A 21,681-nucleotide genomic window follows, 5' to 3' on the forward strand; every position below is an offset into this window, starting at 1 on the left:
ATTAGCCGTTAAATAGGGGATTCATAATATGACATTACCACTCACTCACACCTCTTCAACCGCTTACGCCAAATAAGGGTCGCGAGGACTGGATCCGATCCCAGCAGTCATAGGGCGTGAAGCATGAGGCATCACAGTCTGACGCCAGTTTGTTTGTACATAGACAAAGAAACATTCACACCTGCACGCACACCTATGGACTTTTTAAAGTTTCCTATCCACCATTAAAAAAAAGAAAATAATCATTATGGAATTCCCTCAAATAAATATGTTCTCTTCATTAAAATTAGCTATAATTTTACAAGATGTTTCAAAAATAAACTTACATTATAATACTTGGATTTCAGTTGAAACTAAATGTTGTCAGTTCAGTGAAATTTGGGCGGCCCTTATAACTTTTAAGTTTTTAGTTCTGTTGCTGTTCTCTGCTCTGAGGTCTGGGGTTGTGCTCATTTTGTTACAACATGCACTTGATTGTTAATTTCAAAGCCAAGAAGAGAAACACAAGATAATAAGCAAGAGACAATAGATGGACCTGTTGTGTTCATACTGTGTCCAACAATACCTGCACAGTAGTCGTAAAACTTTTACCAATTAAATCGCAACTTCATTATTTGCTTTATCAGTTTACTGTAGCGTTTTAGTAGCTGTTTACATCCTCTCAGTGCTGTAAAGCTCAGAACTACACAGAAGGACCTGGTCAATGACCTGAAGAGAGCTGGGACCACAGTCACAAAGATTACATTAATAACACATGATGCTGTCATGGTTAAAATCCTGCAGGGCAGCAAGGTCCCCCTGCTCAAGCCAGCACATGTCCAGGCCGTTTGAAGTTCACACAGTGACCATCTGGATGATCCAGAGGAGGCATGGGCGAAGGTCATCTGGTCAGATGAATCAGAATAGAGCTTTTTGGAATCAACGCCACTTACCATGTTTAGAGGAATGAAACAACCCCAAGAAAACCATCCCAACCGTGAAGCATGGGGTGGAAACATCTACTCTGGGGATGCTCTTCTGCAAACGGGAGACAGGACGACTGCACCGTATTGAAGGGAGGATGGATGGGGTCATGTATTTCGAGATTTGGCAAATAATCTCCTCCCCTCAGTAAGAGCATTGAAGATGGTCATGGCTGGGTCTTCCAGCATGACAATGACCCCAAACACACAGCCAGGCAACTAAGGAGGGGCTCCGTAAGAAGCATTTCAACGTCCTGGAGTGGCCTGCCAGTCCTCCAGACCTGAACTCAATAGAAAATCTTTGGAGGGAGCTGAAACTCCAAACCTGAAAGATTGGAGAAGATCTGTATGGAGGAGTGGACCAAATCCCTGATGCAGTGTGTGCAAACCTGGTGAAAAAACTACAGGAAACGTTTGACCTCTGTAATTGCAAACAAAGGCTACGTGTGCAAATATAACATTGATTTTCACAGTGTTTCAAATACTTATTTGCAGCAGTAACATACAAATAAATTATTTTAAAAAATCATACATTGTGATTTCTTGATTTTTTTTTTTTAGATTATGTCTCTCACAGTGGACATGCACCTAGGAGGAAAATTTTCAGACCCCTCCATGATTTCTAAGTGGGAGAACCTGCAAATCACAGGGTGTTCAAATACTTATTTTCCTCACTATATCTCAGCGACAGATATCTGAAGCCTACGGACAACAATTAGACTGTGATTCTGAACCTCAAAATTTCAGCTATCGGTACCACCTGGGTATGGCAAATTCTAATATGCATTTTTGTTTAGGACAATATCCCTAGTTTACATTTTTGCCTGGCGGACTTTTGAGACTCACAGCTTTCTACCAAAAAAATGCCATTTTCCATAGGTACCCCATATTCAGAAATGGTGTTCATAAGAACCTTGTTGGGGAAAGTGTAGTGACACGGACCCACAACAGGGGGCGCAAATGAACGGTCAATAGATGAGCCAAGAGGTAACAATTTAATGTTGTGAATGTGCACAACAATGATACAGACAATCACAGAATCTGATAGCAGTCAATACACCAAGGTGACGTGTGGGCAGGGTCGAGGATAGAAGACGTCTGTCCTGAGAAGAGCCGGGACCACACGATTTCCACCGCCACAGAACCTGGTGAATACTGGAGCCGCCAAGTCCCGAATTCCCAGGTGATCACCGTCCCCGACTGTCGGATCTGGTACTGCTGGCGAGGAGCACAAACAGTGAGATGTGGGTGTGTGCACACCCAGTAACAAAAACAGTCAGAAGGTGGAAAGTCACCTCCACCTCTAATCACACACTTGTGCAGCTCCTGTTACACCACTTATACTGGTGCTGGTGTGAAGCGAAGCCGTCGCTGTTCACCACCAAACGCCAATCAGCAGATAAGGAACACCACAGGAAAACGGCTCGCAAAAAGAGGTTCAGACTATGACAGTTTTAGATACAGCAGAGAATATTACCTTCACAGGTAGATGATATCTCAGCAACGAGGTGGAGATGACGTCCGGTCTTTATGGAGTGAGATGATGTAGTGTAGATGGGCGACAGCTGTCAAGAGATGATGAGTGACAGCTGTCCCTCCACCACGGGAACAATGGGGCTGATACCACAAACACACCTCACATGGGGAGGAGGCCGGTGGCAGAGGACACCTGGCGTTATGCGCATACTCGATCCAGGCCAGATGTTCACGTTCCAGGGCCGTCGGGTGTACGGACGTCACACAGCGCAGGGCTGGCTCCAATTCCTGATTGGCCGTTCTGCCTGTCCATTGGTCTGCGGGTTGATACCCGACGAGAGGCTCACAGTGGCCCCCAGTTTCCTGGCAGAAGCTCTCCAGACGTGTGAGGAGACTGGGGACCACGATCAGAGACGATGTCGGTAGGTATCCCATGCAGACGGACGTGGTGGACCAGGAGGTCTGCAGTCTCCTGGGCCGTGGGGAGCTTCGGGAGGGCCACGAAGTGGGCCACCTTGGAGAACCGGTCCACTATTGTGAAGATGGTCGTCATGCCCTGGGACGGCGGGAGGCCCATGACAAAATCCAGACCGATGTGGGACCAGGGGCGATGAGGCACAGAAGTGGCTGAAGAAGTCCCTGTGCCTTCTGATGGTCTGCCTTGCCCCTGGCACAGGTGGTGCAGGCCTGGATATATCCCGGACATCGGCCTCCAGGGACGCCCACCAAAAGCGCTGCCGGACCACTGCCACGGTCCTTCGCACCCCCGGATGACAGGAGAGCTTAGAGAGAGAATATTACCTTCACAGGTAGATGATATCTCGGCAACGAAGTGGAGATGATGTCCGGTCTTTATGGAGTGAGATGATGTAGTTTAGATGGGTGACAGCTGTCAAGAGATGATGAGTGACAGCTGTCACCCCCGGCTGTGTCCGTGGCGGCAGCGCCCTCTCATGCCTGAAGCCCGCACTTCAGGCAGGGCGCCCTCTGGTGATGGGCCAGCAGTACCTCCTCTTCTGGTGGCCCACACAACAAACCTGACCATAACAATAATGACTTATTCTTTTGGAATATGTCCTCATACCAGTAGAATGGCTCTATTTATCATTATTAATAATAAATAGAGTCAATAGTTTATGAATCAAATATTTTACTGGAAAATATGCCTAAATTTGGCAAATGGTGACTGTTATTTCTACTTTGAAGTATTAAGTTACCACCCATTACAGAGTAATCTCGAGTCATATATCTTTCAAAGTTATTGCAAAGAGCACATAACATTGACATTTCCATGTTCATATACAATATTTTTGATATAAACCCAATAGAATTCTAATTGTGTTCCCACCACAACCCACTATCATAAAGCTTAAATCAATACAAAAGCACATTATTCCAGGTGAATAACTAATTAGTACATAACACATATTACTATCAGTACATAATACGTATATATCACTATCAAAAGGCAACAACTGAACTAAATTGGACTTCTGCAACATAAATGCATGTAATTATACATATTGTATAATTAAAGAAATATTTTTCACTATTAGTCAGTCAGTTGTTCATGCAGAAGATGCAAACTGACCCATACACTCTAGATGTTTGATCATAAATGGAGCTAGACCGTCTCTGTGATACACGTTGTCCCCCTTGTTCATCATCACTAACATCATCATCATCACATTCTTTAGACCTCTCCCTCTCAATTTTCTTCAGAGATTTCAGGTGGACAAAGTTGTTGCGACATTTCTTGTGATAAGATATGCATTCATCTGGAACTTCACCTTCAGCAAGGCTTTTAGCCACTTCCAGGATAGGTGTATGATTTCTAACTTCAGCTGCATGAAGTAGACGCTACCATGATTCCATGTCCTTTACTGAAATTAACTCTGACTGATCATCTGTAGTATGGATTATACAGGTTGTAGTTCGTTTCACACGCTTTGAAGGACCTGGTCCGTCAGCAGATTGTGTGTTAGTACATGCACTAGAAGCACTACCACCACTATTTTCATCCATATCTATTCTCCATGCACCTGTAAGGAAGATAAAATACATATTTTGCATTATATGGATCACTGTGTGTATAGATGAAATACATTTGAACTTAAATAACATCATGCATCATACAATATACCTTTTTTACAACAGCAATTACACAATTCTAGGAAAACTCATGCTTATAATAGTTTTGCAAGCATTTATCCAACTCAAACCATGTATATTGCTAAACCGCCAACTGTTAGTCAATATTGAAGTTTGTCACATTCAATATTGACTGTCTTGCTTCTACATATTAGGCCCCATGGCATAGGTGTTAATATTACATGCATATGGTTAGACCCCATATACATGTACTTACATGTTGCTGCCATATAGGTATTTTGCAAGGGAAAACTATGTGAATTACATTAAAACACCACCACATACCATTTTAGTACTACCTTTATTGTAATACCTTTTGTAATACCTTTATTGTATTCTTTGCCCCTCAAAACATAGGTCTAGACACATCATTCATTATCCTATGTCCAATAGTTTTGATGGTAGATGGTAAAATATGATTTCGGCTAATGGCCGACCCAAAATGGCCACTTTACTACCCAAATGACCACCTAAATCAGTTCTAGGCATTGCCATTGGGTTCTCTGACCATGGAAAACATGGGTATAGACACATCATTTATGCCCCTACATTTGTTACTTTTCATCCCATGACAAAAAACAGCTTTTTCAGTAATGGCCGACTAAAATGGCCGCCACAGCCTTAAGCTGTGAGTCCCGCAAGTCCAGCCAACTTTTTTTTCCTTCTGAGACAACCCACTAACAGAAAATAATAACGGTGATTTTCCGGCTGAACTGGTACCGACCAACCCTACTGGCTCACGGCCTAAATCATTTCCACATAAATTCAGCAGTATTTCACAACAAAAAGATGGGGGAGCGATGAGAATGCACAGGAAATTTTTGATGAGTAAAACTGACTGCTGGGACAGCATTTGATCCCAGTCCAAATAGAGTGAATTATACAAGCCGAGCACCGCGGAGCGCCGGAAATGGCACAAAAAAAAACAAAAAATGGAAATGGCACAAAAAAATCTCCGCAGTAGTGGAAAAAGCCACAAACCGTTGTCGTAAAAAGCCACAAATCGACGGTAGATGAACATGAACCATAAAGAGGAGCAGATGCCGCATTGGTTTCTGAGAGGCAAGAAATGCGGGCACCATCTTGGAGTGGTCATCGTAATGATTCATCAAAAGGCACAGTGAAGGTGTGATTTTATAATCTTATTTTCTTTTTTTAATCTAACATAATGTGTGTGAAATACCAAGTGTTCCAATACTTTTGGAGGGCATGTATCCTAAACTTATGATGAGTGCAAAATGAGTGCGGTATTATTACTGTTTTGTTTAAGAATGTTTAATTTTCACTGTTGCTGCACTTTGTGTGAAATCATAGTCATATTGTATATCATATTAATATGACAATATTGCAATACGATAATTTGGCCATATTGTAGGCAAAAAAGAAAAATTCATAAAAAAGTAGGAGGGGGTGTTCTGGGGAGGCGGAGTGTGTATGAGTTACAGTGTGGGGCAGTTTGTGTACGAGTTACTACGAGGACAAACAAGGATTTTAGAGGCATGTTTGTAGTGATGGACGAGGCAGTTCAAAGCCCATTGGTGGCTACGTGGTCAGGACAGGCTATTTTGGCTCAGCCCTCTTGCGCACTACAATCCCACCTGCTTTGTGCACCGAACACTGTATATTATTTTGTAGCGGATTAATCATTTTCTGTCAGTTTGGATGTTGAAAACACCTGTTAATCTTTTCTGGAATCACAAAGGACCATTTCATTTGCAGCTTTTTTCCTCTCTCTGTCATGCGCTGAGGTGGAGAACATATTTTGAACAGCCTAAAAGGTAATTATTTGTAAGGTTTAATAGCTTGGTAAAAACAGTTGCATGTTCATTCCTTCTTTATAAGCAGTTGTAAAAGTATGTTTATGATAGATTTAACATCTTGTTACACTGGATCAGATGTGCACGCTGACGCAATAACTTGCACTCAAGACGAGCATTTACACAGAACACGAGCACACAGAGCGATTTTGCAGACAATACAACAACACAAAGTTAAAAGTTGGATCAGTTGGAAAGTTTTTTTTTTGTTGTTGTTTTTTTGGGGGGGGAGTGATCCACACAGTTGTGGCAGCGGGTGTATATATTTAAAGTGGCCACCTCATTGTGGTCACAGAGAGCTGGGTGAACCCTGCAGCCTTCAGTATCTTTTCATTCATCTTGCAGGTGTCAACTTTGTGCAGACTCTTGTCAGCCTTCTGTTCAGTTGTAGTTGTTGTGTGGGCCGCCAGAAGAGGAGGTACTGCTGGCCCACCACCAGAGGGCGCCCTGCCTGAAGTGCGGGCTTCAGGCACCAGAGGGCGCTGCCGCCAAGGACACAGCCGGGGTGACAGCTGTCACTCATCTCAGGACAGCTGTCACCCATCTACACTTCATCAGTCCACACCATAAATACCGGACGTCATCTCCACCTCGTTGCTGAGATATCATCTACCAGTAAAGGTAAAACTCTCAGCCGTTGCTTTTGTCTTTTCTGACAAGTGTTTGTTACACAGTGTTTGCAGTCAGTTCCGTGACTGCTCGCAGCCGGAGGCTGAGTGTGAGAGACGTGGAGAGCTGACGTCTTCGCTCCCCACGCTATTCTGTGATAAGTACTCTCAACTGCTGCACGTACCTGTTTTCTGGATAGGAGGTGGAGGTGGGATCTCCACCAGCGTTGTTACTGGGTGTACACACACCCACCTCTGATTGTTTCTGCTCCTCGCCAGCAGTACCAGATCCAACGCTCGGAGACGGTGGCCACCTGGGGATTCGGGACTTGGCGGCTCCAGTATTCTCCTGGTTCGGTGGCGGAGGAAATCGTGTGGTTCCGGTTCTTCTCAGGACAGACGTCTTCTATCCTCGAGCCTGCCCACACGTCCCCTTTGTTGATTGACTATTATCTGACATTCTGTAATCTGCTGTACTTGGTTGTGCTCATTCACAACAGTAAAAGTGTTCATATTTGACTCTTTCATTGTCCGTTCATTTACGCCCCCTGTTGTGGGTCCGTGTCACGACACTTTCCCAACAGGATATCTCGGCCAAGTCATGGATCCCGAGGGGCGTCACCCATCTGTTGGACAGCCAATGGGAGAGCAGGGTGCACAGGCGTCTGCAGGAGGCGTGATTGGGGGGTTGCAGCAAATCCTCACCGCCTTTACTGCTCGGTTGGATCAGGTGACTGAGCAAAACGTCATCCTCAATCGCAGGATGGAGGCTCTCACCGCTCAGGTGGAAGCGCGCGCTCAGGGCGCTGCTGCAGCTCCTCCTCCTGCCGACCCAGTGCAGAATATAGACGTTCCACTGGTCGTTCAACGACCCCCCCCACCTTCCCCTGAAGCATACATAAGCCCCCCAGAGCCGTACGGGGGTTGTGTGGAGATGTGCGCAGACTTTCTTATGCAGTGTTCGCTCGTCTTTGCACAACGTCCCGTAATGTACGCGTCTGACGCCAGTAAGGTGGCTTATGTCATTAACTTGCTTCGTGGTAAGCGCTACGGCGCTTTGGGAGCAAAATTCACGGCTCCTTCTCACGTATGCTGGGTTTGTGAGGGAATTCAAAATGGTTTTTGATCACCCTAATAGAGGAGAGACCGCTTCAACAGTGCTGCTGTCAATGAGACAGGGGTGCCGGAGCACAGCCGCTTATGCAGTCGACTTCCGCATCGCGGCTGCGAGGTCCGGCTGGAATAACGCTGCGCTCCGCGCCGCCTTCGTAAACAGACTGTCGTCGGTCCTGAAGGAGCACCTGGTAGCTAAGGACAAACCGCGAGATGTAGATGGGCTTATTGATCTCATACGGTTAGACAATCGCTTAGAGGAACGCCGTCGGGAGCGAGACGAAGGACGTGGCCGGGCACGCGCCGTCCCTCTCCCTTCCGGTTCCGAACGGATTCCGCCCTCCCCACGCTCCACGGCCTCAACGTTCCGTGGGGTCACAGCTCCCCCTGCTGACGTTGCTAAGGAAACGCACAGGGCCAAAACGAGAACAGATGACAGAATGAGGAGGCTGGTCCGCGGGGAGTGTTTTCTCTGCAGCTCAAAAGAGCACATACAGAAAAACTGCCCCAAACGGCCAAAACAACAACACTCGCCCTTAGAGACTGGGCTAAGGGGGGGTCATAACATTCACGTGGGACACACACGTATTGCCACACGACTCCCAGTTACAATCCTGAGCGGGGATTTAACCCTTCAAGCCCCAGCATTGGTGGACACGGGGTCAGAAGGGAATCTGCTAGACAGCAGATGGGCTAGGGAGGTAGGGCTCCCTCTGGTGGCGCTCCCTTCACCATTGCTGGTGCGGGCACTAGATGGCACCCTTCTCCCTTTAATCACGCACAAGACACAACCAGTAACTCTGGTGGTGTCTGGAAATCATCGGGAGGAGATCGAGTTTTTTGTGACTCTTTCTACCTCCCGCGTGATTTTGGGCTTCCCGTGAATGTTGAAGCACAATCCCCGGATTGATTGGCCGTCTGGGGTGGTGGTCCAGTGGAGCGAAACCTGCCATCGGGTGTGTTTAGGATCCTCGGTTCCTCCCGGTTTACATGCTAAGGAGGAGGTCAAAGTCCCTCCCAATCTGACAGCGGTGCCAGTTGAGTACCACGATCTTGCTGACGTCTTCAGCAAGGATCTGGCACTCACCCTTCCCCCGCACCGTCCGTACGATTGTGCCATTGATTTGATTCCAGGCGTGGAGTTCCCGTCCAGCAGGCTGTACAACCTCTCACGACCTGAGCGCGAATCAATGGAGACCTACATCCGGGACTCATTAGCTGCTGGGCTGATCCGGAATTCCACCTCCCCGATGGGTGCAGGTTTCTTTTTTGTGGGCAAGAAAGATGGCGGACTCCGTCTATGCATTGATCACAGGGGGCTGAATGAGATTACGGTTCGCCACCGATACCCGTTGCCATTGTTAGATTCCGTGTTCACCCCCCTGCATGGAGCCAAAATTTTTACAAAGTTGGATCTTAGGAATGCGTAGCACCTGGTCCGGGTCCGGAAGGGAGACGAGTGGAAGACGGCATTTAACACCCCATTAGGTCACTTCGAGTACCTGGTCATGCCGTTCGGCCTCACTAACGCCCCCGCGACGTTCCAAGCTTTGGTAAATGACGTCTTACGGGACTTCCTGCACCGATTCGTCTTCGTATATCTGGACGATATACTCATCTTTTCTCCGGACCCTGAGACTCATGTCCAGCATGTACGTCAGGTCCTGCAGCGGTTGTTGGAGAACCGACTATTTGTGAAGGGCGAGAAGTGCGAGTTCCACCGCACCTCTTTGTCCTTCCTGGGGTTTATCATCTCCTCCAACTCCGTCGCCCCTGATCCGGCCAAGGTTGCGGCGGTGAGAGATTGGTCCCAACTAACAAGCCGCAGGAAGCTGCAACAGTTCCTCGGCTTTGCAAATTTCTACAGGAGGTTCATTAAGGGCTACAGTCAGGTAGTTAGCCCCCTGACAGCCCTGACCTCTCCAAAAGTCCCCTTCACCTGGTCGGATCGGTGTGAAGCCGCGTTCAAGGAGTTGAAATGACGGTTCTCGACTGCACCAGTTCTGGTGCAGCCCGACCCTAGTCGCCAGTTCGTGGTTGAAGTGGATGCCTCGGACTCAGGGATAGGAGCCGTGCTTTCCCAGAGCGGAGAGACCGATAAGGTTCTTCACCCGTGTGCCTATTTTTCCCGCAAGTTGACCCCGGCCGAACGGAACTATGACGTCGGCAATCGAGAACTCCTTGCGGTGAAAGAGGCTCTTGAGGAGTGGAGACACCTGTTGGAGGGAGCGTCTGTGCCATTCACGGTTTTCACTGACCATCGAAACCTGGACTATATCAGGACCGCCAAGCGGCTGAACCCCAGGCAAGCCTGCTGGTCACTGTTCTTCGGCCGTTTTGACTTCCGGATCACCTATCGCCCCAGGACCAAAAACCAGAGATCGGATGCCTTGTCCCGGGTGCACGAAGATGAAGTCAAAACAGAGCTGTCGGATCCACCGGAGCCCATCATTCCAGAGTCCACTATCGTGGCAACCCTCACCTGGGACGTGGAGAAGACCATCCAGGAGGCCCTGGAACGGAGCCCGGACCCCGGAACCGGGCCGAGGAACAGACTCTACGTCCCACCAGAAGCCAGAGCTGCGGTTTTGGACTTCTGTCACGGGTCCAAGCTCTCCTGCCATCCAGGGGTGCGAAGGACCGTGGCAGTGGTCCGGCAGCGCTTCTGGTGGGCGTCTATGGAGGCCGACGTCCGGGAGTACATCCAGGCCTGCACCACCTGTGCCAGGGGAAAGGCTGACCATAAGAAGACCCAAGGGCTTCTCCAGCCACTGCCTGTGCCTCATCGCCCCTGGTCCCACATCGGCCTGGATTTCGTCACGGGCCTCCCGCCGTCTCAGGGCAACACCACCATCCTCACGATAGTCAACCGGTTCTCCAAGGCGGCCCACTTCGTGGCCCTCCCGAAGCTCCCTACAGCCCAGGAGACCGCTGACCTCCTGGTCCACCACGTCGTCCGTCTGCATGGGATACCAACAGACATTGTCTCAGATCGTGGTCCAAAGTTTTCCTCTCAAGTCTGGAGGAGTTTCTGCAGAGAACTGGGGGCCACCGGGAGCCTCTCGTCCGGGTACCACCCACAGACGAACGGACAGGTAGAACGGGCCAACCAAGAGCTGGAACAGACCCTTTGCTGTGTGACATCCACGCATCCGACGGCCTGGAGTCACCATCTGGCCTGGATCGAGTATGCCCATAACAGCCAGGTGTCTTCTGCCACAGGCCTCTCCCCGTTTGAGGTATGTCTGGGGTAGCAGCCCCCATTGTTTCCAGTAGTAGAGGGGGAGGTCAGTGTGCCCTCGGTCCAGGCCCACCTGCAGAGGTGCCGTCGGGTGTGGCGCACCGCCCGTTCTGCCTTGTTGAAGGCCCGGACGAAGGCTAAGGCCCATGCAGACCGCCGGCGGTCCCCGGCCCCTGCATACCAGCCCAAGCAGGAGGTGTGGCTATCCACAAACGACATCCCCCTCCAAGTGGACTCACCCAAGTTAAAGGACCGATACATAGGACCATTCAAGATCCTCAAGATCCTCAGTCCTGCCACAGCGAAGCTCCAACTCCCGACTTCGCTGCGGATCCACCCCGTTTTCCACGTCTCCAGACTGAAACCGTACCACACCTCACCCCTCTGTGCTCCCGGTCCGGCGCCGCCTCCTGCCTGCATCATTGACGGGGAGCCGGCTTGGACCGTGCGCCGGCTCCTGGACGTCCGCCGGATGGGCCGGGGGTTCCAGTATCTGGTGGACTGGGAGGGGTATGGACCCGAAGAACGCTCCTGGGTAAAAAGGAGCTTCATCCTGGACCCGGCCCTTCTGGCCGATTTCTACCGCCGCCACCCGGACAAACCTGGTCGGGCGGAGGCGCCCGTTGAGGGAGGGTCCTGTTGTGTGGGCCGCCAGAAGAGGAGGTACTGCTGGCCCACCACCAGAGGACGCCCTGCCTGAAGTGCGGGCTTCAGGCACCAGAGGGCGCTGCCGCCAAGGACACAGCCGGGGTGACACCTGTCACTCATTATCTCAGGACAGCTGTCACCCATCTACACTTCATCAGTCCACACCATAAATACCGGACGTCATCTCCACCTTGTTGCCGAGATATCATCTACCAGTAAAGGTAAAACTCTCAGCCGTTGCTTTTGTCTTTTCCGACAAGTGTTTGTTACACAGTGTTTGCAGTCAGTTCCGTGAGTGCTCGCAGCCGGAGGCTGAGTGTGAGAGACGTGGAGAGCTGACGTCTTCGCTCCCCACGCTATTCTGTGATAAGTACTCTCAACTGCTGCACTTACCTGTTTTCTGGATAGGAGGTGGAGGTGGGATCTCCACCAGCGTTGTTACTGGGTGTACACACCCACCTCTGATTGTTTCTGCTCCTCGCCAGCAGTACCAGATCCAACGCTCGGAGACGGTGGCCACCTGGGGATTCGGGACTTGGCGGCTCCAGTATTCTCCTGGTTCGGTGGCGGAGGAAATTGTGTGGTTCCGGTTCTTCTCAGGACAGACGTCTTCTATCCTCGAGCCTGCCCACACGTCCCCTTTGTTGATTGACTATTATCTGACATTCTGTAATCTGCTGTACTTGGTTGTGCTCATTCACAACAGTAAAAGTGTTCATATTTGACTCTTTCATTGTCCGTTCATTTACGCCCCCTGTTGTGGGTCTGTGTCACGACACTTTCCCAACAGTAGTTGGTCTATGGATGTGTTTTGTGTTGTGTTTTTTTGGAGGGTGGGGGAGTGATCCATACAGTTGTGGGTGTATATAATTAAAATGGCCACCCCAGTGTGGTGTTATTTTTTTCTTTTGGTCATAGAGAGCTGGGTGAACACACAGAACTGCTCCATCTTCCCACGGAGCGGGACGTCGCGCAGCGTTTCCAGGCGCCATCGTTGGCCTGTTTCGACCTGAAAACATCCTAATTTAAGGCTTAATTCACCCAGGACGTCGTGAGAGAACAGACAAGATTCAGAAGAGGCCGGCATGAGGACTTTATGCGGACATTCCACTGTTTAAGGACATTTTTTAATGAAAGACATGCGCGCAAATTCGCCGAGTCATTTCCGTGACGACTCGGCAAATCTGTGTGCGCCGCGACAGGAAAAACACCTCCGTGTTGAAAACCATTTGTAAAATTCAGGCGGCTTTTGATGGCTTTCAACAAGTGAGTAACTGAGAAATTGTTTAACAGCTTGGGCATGTTCCAACTTGCCCGTTAAGGTTTCCAACGGAGGTGTTTTTCCTGTCGCGACCCCCCCGCGGTCAGGTCCGGCCCGACATGCGACTCTGCCCGCACGTTCATTCATTACAAAAGTACGTTAACAATGGAATGTCCGAATAAACTCCTCATGCCGACTTCTTCTGAAAGTTCTCTGTTCTCTGACAACTTCCTGGGTCAACAGAGCCTGAAATGTGGAAGTTTTCAACTTGAAACGGCAAGACGCTGCCACCTTGAAGCGCAGATCGCCGTCAGGCGCCGTGGGCCGTCCTTAAAGCGACACTACCAGACCAAAATCTCTCATCAGCCATTAAATTTTTACCGAAAACCAGCTGAATTTATCGAATGGTGTCCACTCAGTTGTGCCTTACAGTTTTGAAAAAATTTTGATCAAACAAAGCAGCAGTCTGAGCCATTCCTAAACAATGAAAAAATTGACGAGAGGGTGGGCGACTCCTCACTCAAAGACTGCCCACAGGCGAATGACGTAACCGACAGGCGTGAAAAAACTCTCGCATGCCCACGAGGGTTCAAGCATGTCTGATGTAATCACACGTGATTCAAATCCATATGGTTTTTGAAAAAAATAATAAGGTCGGATACTTTTCTAATAGACGTCGTATGTCATGCCTCTCCTTGCAGTTTGAGCCATGTAACTCTTTTGTCCAAGACTTTCTAAGTTCTGTAGTGATTTCTTTTTGATTTTATCTAAGGTTTTAGGCACTCAGATACAATTGGACCCTCTCATTTCTATATTTTGGGTTCCATTTCTTCCCTTCAAAATACCTTCCTTGCAGTATGAAATACTTTCTTTTACTTCTCTTTTGGCAAGATGTTGTATCCTACTCCTCTGGAAGTCACCCAATGCTCCACCTATTTCTTTATGATTTAAGGATCTTATGTTATTTGTTTGTGTAGAAAAGATTTCTTTAACTATTGAAGGTCGTTCTGTTTAGTTTTTCATAATTGGAATCCTTTCATTGAATACTTCAAGTCATTCACATCTCAGAGTTCAGTTTAACTCCCATTTGTTTTATTCCTATACTCAATGTAATATGTTTGTAATTTCGCACTTAAAAAAATTCCCTCCTTTTTATATATTTTCTTTCTATTCATTTGTCTGTTTTGTGCAGAGATGCTGTTCACAGTTTTGTACATTCTGTTATGTTCTGAAAAAAATTGAAAATCTAATGTTTTAATTTGACACTGTTTGTTCTCTTCAAAAACAAAATTTAAAAACAATGATAAGAACACAACCCTGAAGTTGTAGAGAGATTTTGCAGCAGTTCCTTTTTAAATTTGGCAGTGAGGCTTTATTCTACGCTTTGAAGTCAAGTTCTTCTACGTGTAACTCATTCAAGGCCAATCTTTACTTTCGTGCCTTCACAGGGCTTTGAGTACGGAATTTCATTGCTTACATGCTGGAATAACAATAAATGAACCTTGACCTTGAGGTCTGTTGCACGAATATCTGGAAGGACCTTTCTTGGTGTGGTACTGTGATGTTTCTGCTGGCTGTGCTATAAATAAGAACAGCCAATAATTAGCTTTTGTCAGATTTTGATACTTTGACAACTGTAAAGCCCTCGGGAGTCGGGATGATGAAATCTCATTCAGATCTGCAAACACGCTTTCGGTTGTGCTGTGCCACGAGTTGATTGAATGAAGTCTGAAGAAGACAAACAATAACGCAGAACAAGTTATGGTTTGAGGACACGTTTCAATTGATCAAAAACAGGAAACGATGATGTAATACCACAACCACAATGTCAATACATTCTCACCTGCATCACTAGCAAAGCAAGGTATCAATCAGCATCCAAATGGGGTCAAAAAGATTTTATTTTTATTTATTTAATTTTTTGCACAAGTGGACGCACAGGACCAAAAGTAATACCTTTGAATGTGCTACTACACGCAGGTGTAATAAAGTGGGAACGGGGTGTTTTTCCTCATTTTTGCACCTCAGTCTCAGCTGTGAGTGGCAGCTGTGGACACTCAGAAAGGAGAGAGAAAGAAGCCGTGAATTAATGTCTACTTCATGTCTGCCGAACATTATTTTGTTTTGTTAGTTTGTCTCGCTTCTCGTCGTTTTGTTTCAGAAGATGCTTTCACCACTTTCTCAGCAGGCTCTTCCTGCTTTCAGTGTTACCATGACGACTCACACCTGGGCTGCTCTCCACTCCTAGGATTGCACAGTTCACACCTGGTTCCTCTCATCAGTATCACTATTTAACCTGCACACTCTCTCACACTCGCTGCCTGTGTGTTCGTTTTTTTGCCTCACTCTGAGCAGTCTCGCTCTGTGTTGCAGATTGCCTGCTACTCACCGACCCTGCCTGTTTATGACTCTGCCTGTCTGCCTACATGCTGCTGCGTGTGTGACTTGTGGAAGATAATTCAGTGGTGCTATAAATGTAATTTAAAACTGTAGCCAAAAGCTGTTTCCTGTGTAGAGATGTAGTGGCGTAATGGCATCTGACACAGACAATGTAGCACTCCATCTGTGTGTGCTGTAATCAGGGTTGGGGAGGATTACTTTGAAAGAATACATGTGGATTACATGTATGTATGTACATACATTTGGATTACTTATAATCTGATTACTTTTGGATTACATTTCAAAGTAATCCTACCCAACCCTGGTTGTAATCAGAGTTTTTCTATTCTTTGTTTTCCTTGCTGCATCGGCTGTGCATGTACGTGAGTCTTGCCCTGTGAAACTGTTGCCCCTTCTCACATTTTTAAAGTGACTGGCCAACTCAACACTGTGTATTGAAGGTGGTGCACAGTAAGAGCTTTCCAGAATCTCCCCACCTCCACCCCTTCCAAAGACATCATGTTCAGAGGCTAAAAATTGAGAGATTTTAATTAGATTAAAATCAAAAGTTTGACTTTACAGATGGAGAGCCTTTTATAAAATCAAAGGTTTGACTTTACAGATGGAGAGCCTTTCAAGATGCTTCTCCTTGATGTAGGGGAGTGGCCAAGGGGTAGTTGAATGTTTTGGTGTGAGATGCTTCGTGACACTAAGTTTTTTTTAGCATCTTTAAATCACATAGGTATGTTGGATGGATCCTGCAATCCAAGAAGCAAACATTGTGCTGCATTTCATTCCATAAACCGCTCTCACAATGTGTGTGTTGTGGCATGTTAGTGGGAAACACTGGCGTGCTATACTTGTCAGCATTGGTGGAGAGTGTGCCCTGTGTGAGCGTTGCGTGAGCATGTTCAGTGGTGTTTAATGATTTGTGGTCTGGGGAACTGGTCTGGCTCCTGTTTTGTTTGTTTTTTTTCACTCCATGTCTTTCCCTGCCATTGGAGTTGATCAGCACCAGCACCTGTGGCACACCTGCATCAAATTAGCGGCACCTACTTAAGCTTCGGCTAAACAGAAGGATGCTGCCAGACAATTCCATTTCATGGAGTGGTAATACTGTCCGCTAATTACAATCTGTGTCTTTTTGAAGGAATACTTGACCTGTCATTTTTTCTAGACTTTGGAGTGAATTATAATTGTGTTTTTGTTTTTGTGCAGTCCACAGCCACCACCAGTTCCACTGGCCGGCCTGGTCTTCCTGCACCTGTAGCCTGTCCTCCAGTGTCTCAGCCTCCTGGTCTCCATCATTTGCAGTGGTACTATTTGGTTGTCCAGTAGTATTTTCATAAATGTTTTTCTTTAACAACTGCCTTGCAGTATCTTGAGTCTGCTTCTAGTTCCTGGTGCCACGACAACAGAATTATCTGGCCAACATGGACTTAGCTCGGGCAGCCCCGATCCACCACATGCTCTCCTCTCAGGGCAGCTTTCTTGGTCAACACAACAACAACAGATTCAGGAACTCCGTGATAGCAACCAACATCTAGCTCAGGTATTGCAACTCTGTGCAACAGTTCACCGCACTCTCCAAACGACTCATAAATATGATTCCTACATCTAGTACCGACCCAACCCCGACCAACATCTTGACTCCGCTGCAGTTAACGACCACCAACACACCAGTCACATGATTCATTAGTTTGCAACCTGGAAACTGACCCACTTCAGTGCTCTACTGTGTTTTTTTTTTCTCAGAGACCCTCCAGATTTAGTGCAGATAACAGTAAAGTCTCCTACCTTACAAGCTTGCTCCAGGGTGCTGACATAGATTACTGCTCTATGGAATGCCAAGTCCCTGATCCTAGAAATGTATGAAGTGTTATGCACTGAACTCTGTAAGGGTTTTAATCATCCCATGAGGGTGTCAGGGTGCTGATCTTCCCCTCAGCCAACACAAACCCCAGAAAAGATACTGAAGGTTTGTGGAATTCACACTTTTCAGCCTTGACATACAGGTCATTTTTCAGCAATCGCTACAGAACCATTCTGCTGAATGTGGGTTTCAGGAGAGAAAATAGGGATGTCATCTAGGTAGACAAAAATAAACTTATTTAACATATCATGTAGAACATTGTTAACCAGGCCCCGGCATACTGCAGGTGTATTTGTTAACCCGAAGGGCGTGACCAAATATCATAATGAACTGAAGACATGTTAAACACCGTTTTCCACTCATTGCCTTCCCTAATTCTAACCAGATGGTAAGCATTTCTCAAATACATTTTTTTTCAGAAAGCAGGTGCTGTGTGTGAATTTTGATTGGGTCAGCAGACAGCTTATTTGTCTGCTGACCCAATCAAAATTGGGATTGTGTTGGTGTAACTAGGGTTGTCCTAAAATAACCTGGTGTGTCATGTTCTCAAAAATACGAAAGCTGATGGTCTCAGTGTGTTGGTTAGAGAAGGTTAATCTCACAGATTCTGTTAGGCGTGTAATTTTCCCCCCGAGAACTGCTGTCTACAGCATTGACCTCCAGAGGACGATGAAGACAATGTAGTTCCCTGACAAGAGAGGGATGCACCAAGTTAGATCTAGAGTCTACAAAAAGGTACAGCCAAAAAAGTATTCTCTGTGGTGACCTTAGCTTTGACAGTCTTGTGGGAGGGATTTAGAGTCATGTGGTTAAGACTCACCCTGTGATGCTACTTGGACTGGAGCTTGCCATTCCTGAGCTAACAGCTGGGTGATCACGTGACCCTGATCACTGCAGTAAAACATAAGCACTCCAGCTGACACCGCTGACGTTCATCGATGGAAAGACGTGTGTGTCCCAGCTGCATGGGTTCGTCACCCTCATCTCTAGGTGCCCCGCTGCCAGGAGGAGTAGATTGAAGAAGGCGAGAAGGAAAAACAGTGCTTGTCAATCTTGATGGATAAAGCGCTGAGAGTCTCAGTCATTAGGTAAATCTACGGCGATCATCTGATCCTTGATCTTGTCAGAGAGTCCTTGGAAAAACATGTCAGTGAGCACTCCCGTATTCCAGTCGCTCTGTGCTGCGAGAACACGGAAGTTGATTGTATAATCACACACTGTCCACGAGCCCTGCCTCAGCCGAATCAGAGACCTCGCTGCGTCACTCCCAGGAGAGCTGTGTTTAAACACCTTTTTAACGATCAAGCGTCTCACAGGACGTGGCCCTGCTGCTCCATTCCATGGAGGCCCATGCGCTCCCTCGACCCGACAAATATGAAATCATAAAGGCGATTTTTGATCGATCTGACGGGAAGGCCTTTCAAAATGAAGTTCACATTGCGTAATGAATGGCCGAACATCACCAGACTCTCAGGAAGAATGTTCCAATCGGGAAGGCTGAGTGCAAAAAGAACTGTCCGCCATGGGAGGTGTTCCAATCCCGGTGGTTCCTGGCTCCCGACGGGAGGAGGGTTCAGGCAGTGTGGATGATGGCGTTCTCTGCTCATGCCCACCAGTTCGTCCTGGCGTTTGGCCAACTGACTGAGTCCCGAACACATAGCCGTTACCTTCTCTTCTAGCTGCGCCAATTGCTGACCGTCAGCCACTTACCACTCTTGCGTCTCTGAAAACCCCATTCAGCTGGACATACACAGCTGACCAGGCCTTCACCCACTTTAAACACCGGTTCACCTCCGCACCAGTCCTCATTCAGTTGGATCCTAGCTGCCAGTTCATGGTGGAGTCAATGCCTCTGATAGCGAAGTTGGGCTGTACTTTCTCAGAGGGGGTCCAACAACAGATTATCTCCTTGTGAATTCTTTTCTCGTCACCTGTCTCCAGCTGAGGTTAACTACAATTTTGGTAACCGCGAACTACTAGAATAGAGCCTTTATTGTCATTGTACATATTTACGGTCATAAACAAAATTTGTCCTCTGCATTTACCCCATCCTAATTACAGTTAGACACAATCCAACCACAAGGAGCAGTGGGCAGCCACAGTCTGGTGCCCTAGCTATTAAGGATGCCCTGGAGAAGTGGAGACACTGTTTGGAGGGGTCCAAACATCCGTTCATTGTCTGGACTGATCATAAAATATCGCCTACATCCAAAGTGCCAAGAGACTCAATCCCCAACAAGCCAGATGGCCCCTATTTTTTGGTAGTTTAATTTTGTTGTCACCTACAGACCCGGATCAAAACACCAAACCAGACACCTTATCTCGACAGTTCACCCTGGACTCAGACTCAGGTACTGCAGAAAACATCCTCCCCTTCTCAGTCATCATAGGAACCCTTAACTGAGAGGTTGAAAAACTGCGACACACAGAGGCAACACCCGGACCCAGGTGGGGGACCCCCGGATCATCTATTCATTCCACCACCCGTCATCTGTTAGGTGCTCCAATTCTGCCACTCTACCAAACTCACCTGTCACCCTGGAATAAACCATACACAGGACATAGCTAAATTTTTTGGTGGCCTTCCATGGCTGCGGACTGCAGGGCCTTTGTGTTATCCTCTTCTGTTTGTTCAAGAGGAAAATCATCACATCAACCCACCACTGGTTATGGCCGTCCACTTCCCATCCCGCATCATCCCTGGTTATGCATATGTCTGGACTTTGTTACGGGTCTTCCAGCCTCCCATGGCCAGACTGTCATCCTCACCATCGTAGAATGATTCTACAAGACTGCCCATTTTGTCCCCCTCGCCAAGCTCCCTACGGCTCATGAAACTGCTGTCCTACTGGTCCACCATGTCTTCTGTCTGCATTGCATCTCATTGGACGTGGTCTTGGACCATGGACCCCAGTTTACGAGGTCTATTATAAAAGTATCCGACCTTTGGCCGGGAAAAATAACTGGCTTACCTGGAGGGTTGGAAACCTAATCACCCTCGAAGTACACTCCTTGGGACTCCACACACTTCTCCCAGCGGTGTCGCCACTGTTGGAAGCATTCCAAAACGCCTCTTGCGGGATGGCGCGCAGCTCCGCCGTCGTTGCAGCCATGATGTCCTCCCTCGTCTCAAAACGTGTTCCTTTTAATGGTCTTTTAATTTTTGGGAACAGCCAGAAGTCACAAGGGGCCATGTCAGGAGAGTATGGAGCCTGTGGAACCACAGGAGTTTGGTTTTTAGACAAATAAGTCCGAATCAAGTTGGAGGAATGAGCTGGCGCGTTGTCGTGGTGGAGGCGCCAATTTCCTGTGGCCCACAACTCCGGTCTCTTGCGCCGTACAGCTTCACGGAGGCGACGGAGGACATCCCTGTAATACTCCTTCATTACTGTTTGACCCTGTGGTGCGTACTCGTGGTGTACCACACCGCAGGAGTAAAAAAAAACAGTCAGCATTACCTTCACGTTGCTGCGCACTTGGCGCGCCTTCTTCGGTCGTGGCGACGTGGAATGCTTCCACTGTGACGACTGGAATTTTGTTTCCGGGTCGTACCCATACACCCAGGACTCATCGCCGGTGATAATACTGTCCATAAAGCTGGGATCAGTGTGATTGGAGTCCAGCATGTCCTGTGAGACTTCCACATGGAGGTGCTTTTGCTCCGCCGTCAGCAACCTCGGCACGAACTTCGCAGCCACTCTCTTCATGCCCAAATCTTCTGTAAGAATTGAATGTGCCGAAAAAGTACTGATGTCCACTTCGTCCGCAATTTCTTGGATGGTCACTCGACGGTCCCGCATCACCACAGCGTTCACTTTGGAAATGATCTCGTCATTTCGGCACGTCGATGGTCGGCCGGAGCGCGGCGCGCTCTCCACCGTTACGCGTCCGTCTTTAAACCGGTTGTACCACTCCTTAATCTGTGTGGTGCCCATAGCGTCATCCCCGAAGCCGTCTTTATTTTTCTGATGGTTTCCACTTGGCTGTCGCCAAGTTTCTGGCAAAATTTGATGCAGTAGCTGCTCCAATCGTTCCGCCATTTTCCTTCCAAGAAAATCCGCCGAGCGCACAGGACCACTCCCCACACAAAGGCTGCTCACAGGCGAATGACGCAGCCGACAGGCGGGAAAAAACTCACGCATGCGCACTAAG

General features: G+C 47.8%; 1 long non-coding RNA gene across 1 annotated transcript; it reads left to right on the forward strand.

The window, feature by feature from the left end:
* The first annotated feature begins 255 nt into the window (after window positions 1–255).
* LOC117526869 lies at window positions 256–19,295 on the forward strand. Its single transcript, XR_004565373.1, has 3 exons — window positions 256–371; window positions 6,087–6,090; window positions 19,284–19,295. It is a non-coding gene; the product is annotated as an uncharacterized LOC117526869 (long non-coding RNA).
* The last annotated feature ends 2,386 nt before the right edge of the window (window positions 19,296–21,681 follow it).

This window comes from Thalassophryne amazonica, chromosome 15, assembly GCF_902500255.1.
Source record: "Thalassophryne amazonica chromosome 15, fThaAma1.1, whole genome shotgun sequence".
NCBI lineage: Eukaryota > Metazoa > Chordata > Actinopteri > Batrachoidiformes > Batrachoididae > Thalassophryne > Thalassophryne amazonica.